General features: G+C 42.5%; 1 long non-coding RNA gene across 2 annotated transcripts; it reads left to right on the top strand.

The window, feature by feature from the left end:
* The first annotated feature begins 951 nt into the window (after positions 1-951).
* LOC117078154 lies at positions 952-6,551 on the top strand. Of its 2 annotated transcripts, none has more exons than XR_004434935.1 (3): positions 952-991; positions 4,073-4,406; positions 5,191-6,551. It is a non-coding gene; the product is annotated as an uncharacterized LOC117078154 (long non-coding RNA). The 2 variants fall into 2 exon arrangements; XR_004434934.1 differs by lacking the exon at positions 952-991 and adding an exon at positions 3,408-3,817.
* Positions 6,552-6,969: the final 418 nt, after the last annotated feature.

The raw sequence follows: 6,969 nt of genomic DNA, 5'->3' as shown, positions 1-6,969 counted from the left end.
AGCAATCATGGCTTGAAGCCAGAGAATGCAAAACCAATCTTTTCTCACATCTGAATTCCTGTATCTTGTTTAATTAATGAGTTAGCCCAATACGTAATCAGTCACACCTTGTTAACTAGATATAACTAGATATACTGATTTAATTTAGAATTTTAATCAACCCACCCTTCTCACATTTAAATATTTACATCTTTTGTAATATTGAAGTAGTGCTATAAACACAGTTATCTTTGTAAGACGTATGTAAAGATAACTAGATATTACTAGAACTAGACTGAGTATGTGAAGGCAGGATGCTGTCAAACACGTTTTCCTCAAATTCAACTTCATAATTCTTATTTTAAAAAACTTGCTATAATATAGATAATATGTAGTTCCTAGTTAAGTACTTACTTAGACATATTGGAAATAACTAGAAAAATACCTGAATCTAGGATGTTGAAAAACACATTCTTTTTACATCTGAATTTAATTTCTTTTGACATAAGGTATTGGAAATATAGATAACTAGTGGTAGCTATGTAATTTTTAAATTAGAGATACCTAAAATTAGCTAGAAAGCTACTTAAAGCCATAAAGCTGAAAAATACATGCTTTTCATCTCTAAAATATTTGTTTTTAATATTTCTTTTTGGAATGTGCATTTAGTACTCAAAATTCCTAGCATACTAAGGTAAGCTTTATTTTTATTTTTTTGAGACAGGTTCTCACTCTGTTACCCAGGATGGAGTGAAATGGCACCATCATGGTTCACTGTAACATCAAACTCCCTGGCTCAAGTGATCCTTCTGCTTCAGGCTCCCAAGCAGCTAGGACTACAGGCATATGCCACCACGCCTGGTTAATTATTTTTTATTTTTTTTTAGGTAGAGATGAGGCCTCACTGTGTTGCTCAGGCTGATCTGGAACTCCTGGTCTCAAGCCATCCTCCCACCTTGGCCTCCCAAAGCACTGGGTTGACAGGCGTGAGCCACTGCACCCAGCCTCTAAGGTAAGCTTTATATAAAGATAACTAGATATAACCTAGTCTGGGCAACATAGGGAGAACTTATCTCTACCAAAGATTTAAAAATTAGCCATGTGTGGTGCTGTGAGCCTGTAGTCCCAGCTACTCAGGAGGCTGAGGTGGGAAGGTCAATAGAGCCTGGGAGTTAAGAGGCTGCAGTGAGCTTGATGGGCTTATTGTACTCCAGCCTGGGCAACAGAGTGAGGCCATCTCAAAGGTAAATAATAATAAAAAATAGATACAACCTGAATGACTAGTTGAAAGCAGAAAGCTAAATAATGCATTTTTCTCAATGTAACTTCTTATCATTGAAGGAATATGTTAGTAATATAGATGACTAGTGTTACTTATATAACTACTTATAGAGAAATAACTGGAAATAACTAGAAAATTAATTGAAGCCAGGATGTTGGAAAACATTTTTCTCAAGTGCAACTTATTATTTCTTCTTGAAGTTAAGTACTGGAAAGGTAGACAACTAGTGATACATAGATATATCTAGAAATAACTGGAAAACTACTAGCTGTCCAAAAAACAACAACAAAAAACTATACTTCTCTGTTCTATAGTTTTTGAATGCTACTACTATAAATAAGTAGTAATCAAGAGGCATTTGGTTTACTCTGGATAACTAAACATGAGCAGAATAAGTAGTTAAAGCTGGAGAACTAAAAAACACAACACAAACTTGTCCATTGTAAATTCTTCTTATCATTGGAATAGTTAATACTGTAAATGTTCAGTTGGTACCTTTGTAATTATTTACCTAGAAATAACAAGAATACCTAGTTGAAGGCAGGAAGTTGCCAGTCATGTTCTTTTCAATTCTAAATTCTCTGCTGAAGAAAACTTGATCAATCCAGGAAGTTGAAACAATATTCTTCTCAACACTACAGTCGTTTCTATTGTGGATATAATGAATTAGTGCTGTAGATAAGTATTTGTACCCAGGACACTAATTGGATATAACTATTAATATGGAAATGAAGATGAGGTAGGAGGCCCGCAGAACTTATTTTCCAGTCACAGGGTCACGACCCCACTGATGGAAACAGGATCGGGTCAAAACAGGATGCAGTTGGCCCAGGCTGTTGGCTCCAGCCTGTAATTCCTGCACTTTAGGAGGCCGAGGTGGGCGGATCACTTGAGGCCAGGAGTCCGAGACCAGCCTGGCCAACATGGTGAAAACCCGTCTCTACTGAAAATACAAAAATGAGTTGGGTGTGGTGACGGGTGCCTGTAATCCCAGCTACTCGGGAGGCTGAGGCAGAAGAATCACTTGAACCCGGGAGGTGGAGGTTGCAGTGAGCCGAGATCACACCATTGCACTCCAGCCTGGGGACACAGTGAGACTCCCAAAAAAAGAAAAAAAGAAAAGAAAAGAAAAGAACAGAACAGAACAGAAAAGAACAGAAAAGAAAAGACAAAAGAAAAGAAAAGAAAAGAAAAGAAAAGAAAAGAAAGAAAAGAAAAACAACAACAAAAACCCGAAAAACCAGGATGCAGGGAAGAAGCCATCCAAATCCAGCAGATGGCGACGAAAGCTACCTCTAGTTGTCTTCACTGCCCATTAGCAACAAGACACTCCCAGTGTAAAGACAATTTTCAACTGCCATAGCCAGGGGCCATGGCAATAGCCAGGAAGTTACCTTGTATTTTCTGGATACTCCTCACTCGTTTTCTTGAAAGTTCTCAATAACCTACCTATTGATTAGCACATAATTAAAAGTAGGTATAAATACAGCTGCCAACAGCCCATCTGCTGCTGGCTCCGGGTGCACTGCCTACGGGTTAGCGCTGTTCTGCAAGGAGCAATACTAGTTCAATAAAAGTTGCTCTGTCTCACCACCCGCTCACCCTCCATCCGGGCAAAATTCCAATTTGGCGGCTTGCCTGTCCTACACCAAAGACAAGGAGGTGAGAAAATATTCTCATAAATACTTTCTTTTCTTTCTTTCTTTCCTTTTTTCTCTTTTCCTTTTCCTTCCATTTTCTTTCCTTCTTCCTTCTTTTCTGTCCTTTCTTTCCTTTCTTACCTTCCTTCCTTCATTTCCTTCTTTCTCTTTCTTTTTTTGAGACAGCACCTCGCTGTGTTGCCTACGCTGGAGTGCAGTGATGTTTGAAAGCACAGTCTTCACAAACTCAAATTCTTATTTTTTTGTGAAATAATGAATTTATACTACAGATATCTGGTGGTAACTATGTCAGTAGTGAAATAGGTTAACTAGAAATAACCAGAAAAAAATATGTCATGAAGTTGAAAAAATAATGATTTACCACTCCAACTTCTTATTTCTTCTTATAACGAGTTAGTATTATAGATATCTGGTGATGTCTACTTCATTACTTACCTCAAAATAACTGGAGATAATTAAAATAAGTATTGTAATCCTGGAAGGTGATCCTGCCTCAATTTCGACTCGCACCAGACAGCTCAACCCCTTCCTCCCGCAGTCACCCCGCCCTCAGTGGGAATGGTCAACGAAGCCTCAAAATGGATCGAAGGTCCCCACACACGCCTCCACCCCTCCATCCCTCCCCGTGCCCTGACCACTAATGCGTCCCTGATTTAACGGCCACGCTCGCGCCGTGAGCGCCTCCCAGCAGGGCCTTCCGCCACACACACACCGTAAGCAGCGGCGACCAGAGCAGCAGCCAACTCCCCGCCACCTGCAGTCGTCGGACCTAAAGTCCACGCTCCGGAACTCAGAGGAGTCGGAGGACCCCAGCGCAGAATCCGCGGAGGCGCAAAGCTTCATCCACCGCGCTCCCAGATGGGTTCCCAGCCCAGATCCGGCCACGAAGACACAGGTGACCCTGGCCTGGGTTTCCTGTTCCATGAGCTCCAGGAAGGCGACAGTCAGTGCCTGTCTGGGGACTCGGACCGGTGCTTTGGGGAACTCTCGGAAGGGAACTTTCCTGGAGAGGGACGCGTGGACCGGATGCTGCTGCGCCTCCTCTCTCAGGCTGCGGTTCTATGCTGCCCTATGCCCGCGCCAAACGCCCTGATATCTCTCTCTCTTATCTCTCTCCTCACTCAGTCTCTTTGCCTTTCCTCCTTTCCAGATGCGAAGGCTGTAGGGACTTCGGTGATTGAAGCGGGAGGAGACAATGAGAAGAAAATACGGTCCGAACCCGAGCAGGGAGCCGGAGCAGAAGTAGAAAGTCATTTCTGCGCGGGAGCTTCCGACCCCACGGTCAAGTAGAACCAGAAGGGCGACGGTGGCGACCAGGAGCCCTCACAGTAGCAGCCTGAGGCTTCCAGCCCAGGACTCCTCCTCGGAGGAGCCACAACCTCAATATTAGCAGCGTCTCTTCAGCACCAGTGCGTTCAGCAGGTTGCACCTGAAGGAGCTAGACAGCATTTTCCCACGCTCTGAATATCCCGACGTGTTCGCCGGTAAGCGGCTTGCTCTGGAGCTACCCAGTTCCCAGGACGCTGGGGCACTTCCCTGGACGCCTTTGGCTCTACCCATGTCTCGTTACCACCCTCCAGTGCCAAGAGCTATTTAGGGAGCTCAAGGCCACTGGCTCAGGGCCGCTCTTGAGCTGTGGGATGCCGGCGATAGCAACTGGGCATCAAGGTATTTTTTCACGCAGTATAGAAATGAATCAAGTTAAATATTTGCATTAAAATTATTAATTTTCGGGCTGGTGTGGTGGCTTATGGCTGTAATCCCAGCACTCTGGGAGGGCAAGTCAGGAGGATCGCTTGAGTCCAGGAGTTCAGGACCAGGCTGACCAATATAGTGAGACTTCATCTCTACAAAATTTTTTTTAAATTAGCTGGGCATGTTAGCAGCATACACCCGAACTCCGAACTTGAGCTTGAAGTTCAAGGCTTCAGTGAACCGTGATCCGGCCACTGCCCTCCAGCCTGTGCTACAGAGCTAGACCCTGTCTCTAAAATTAGATACATAGATAAATTACATAAATAGATGATAGATAGATAGATAGGTAGAGAGAGAGAAATCTTGAATCCTGAGTGTTTTAGCCCTCTCTTAAATTCTGCACACAAAGAACAACCATCCCTACCTAATGCAAGCCTGGGGCTAGGTATCACAGAAAAATGTGCAGGAGCAGTTGGGAGGGTAGACATTTTCATGCTGGTATGAAATGCTCATAGGTGTATTTCATTTCATCCACAATCCCAAATACTGAATTTTTTGTGTTTTCTTCCCCAGAAAGCAGCTTGCAATATGCATGGATATGAGTAAAGCCGAAGTGGAAGCCAGTAAGCCTAATGAAAGCAATTGGTCAGAGTAGCCACTCTGAAACCTGCCTCAGTCCTTGGATACCTTTGTCCTACACATTCTTAAATTGGCCTGTTTTTGTTGCCTTTTCTATGTTTGCCAAGTGAGTTTTCAACTTTAGCGGGGGAGTAATGGGATACATAAACCTTAGCCTATGGAAATTTCCCATTACCAGAGGGAATATGCTTTCTAATGGAAAAAGAAAACGAAACAGAACTAAACTGTTACTTCTATTTCCTGTACAAGATTGAGTATAAATAAAGTTCCATTCTTTCTAACAATGGTATCCTTTAGAGAACACTTCTGTGTAGAGTTATGTTGGGACTGAGTCTGACTTGAGGAGTTGGCAAATTAATGCACCAAGGAGCTATATTGTGAGAAGGTTCAACTGTATTTAAAATATTTAAACCAGGCTATGTTCTTAGCTAAATGACCGAATTTATAAATATTCAGGCATTGGAGTGAGGGAATAAGTTACACACAGAAAGAACACATTATATAAGTAATTAATATATGTTTAGTTTCACTGAGACTGATGGGGAGGACATAGCTTAAAAGTCCAAGTGCCTGGTGGTCCTGCTATTGTTTTTAAGGGTCTGATGAAGCCATGTAGAAAGTGGCAACCCGAAATTTTGATTTTCTCGAATACTTTGATTTGTAAGCCTGAATACACTGCTAATATACTGGCATTACAGTGGGGGTGTGGGGAGGGGGCAGGTTTGCAAACTGGATATTTGTTTAAAAATTGGAATAAAAAAGAACAATTATTGAATAAGTTTTCACTCACCTAAGAAGGGTGAAAAGGTTAAAGAAAAATTGCATACATTCAAATATATACCTTGAAGATATGGCACAAATGGAGCTCTATGAGGGAGTATTCTCTTTAGAAATTTCTAACAACTAAGGATTTTTTTTTTTTATGGTACTGTTTTAAACTGGTGGGTTTCATGTAATTTGTTTGGTGGTGGGGTGGGGTACGCTCAATTTAGACCAGGTTCTTACTTGTGCTAATTTGAAATGCTTTTTCAATTTCCCAGGCAGTGATGATTAATTTGTAGGTCATGAGATGAAGAAATTGCTAAGATTACTTAAGTATTATTGACCGAGTATATTTTCAAAACAAAAAGAAAATCCAGGATGAGGTTATGAGCTGTGCTGTGCAGTTCGCGTGAGTGCAGTGATGCCCCCACCCCGCCATGACCAAGCCTTTTTTTTCAGACCATCTTTTTCACTCTCAAGAGTTTTCAGAGGATGAAGGCCAGCCCAGTGGCTCACGCCTGTAATCCCAGCAATTTGGGAGGCCAAGGCGGGCAGATCACGTGCTGTCAGGAGTTCGAGACCAGCCTGGCCAATATGGTGAAACTCCATGGTGAAAATTAAAAAATTACCTGGACTTGGTAGCGCACCAGGGCAGGTGGATCGCTTGAACCTGAGAGGCAGAGGTTGCAGTGAGCCAAGATTGTGCCACTGCACTCCAATCTGGGTGACAGAGCAAGAACCTGTCTCAAAAAAAGAAAGAAAGAAAAAAAAAAAAGTTTTCAGAGGATGAATGGCCCCTTAGGCATCCTTGAGGAAACCTGATTAAAAATCCAACCTGCTCCTATTGATGTAGTTACTTCAGACTGAAGATGGGCTTTTCAAATGGGGTTGCAGTGTGTGGATATCCAGCCATTGCACTCCAGCCTGGGTGACAGAGTGAGACTCCGTCTC

This window comes from Trachypithecus francoisi, unplaced genomic scaffold (assembly GCF_009764315.1).
Source record: "Trachypithecus francoisi isolate TF-2019V2 unplaced genomic scaffold, Tfra_2.0 Lachesis_group6, whole genome shotgun sequence".
In the NCBI taxonomy this organism is placed as follows: domain Eukaryota; kingdom Metazoa; phylum Chordata; class Mammalia; order Primates; family Cercopithecidae; genus Trachypithecus; species Trachypithecus francoisi.
This window is presented reverse-complemented; position numbering and strand designations above follow the sequence as displayed.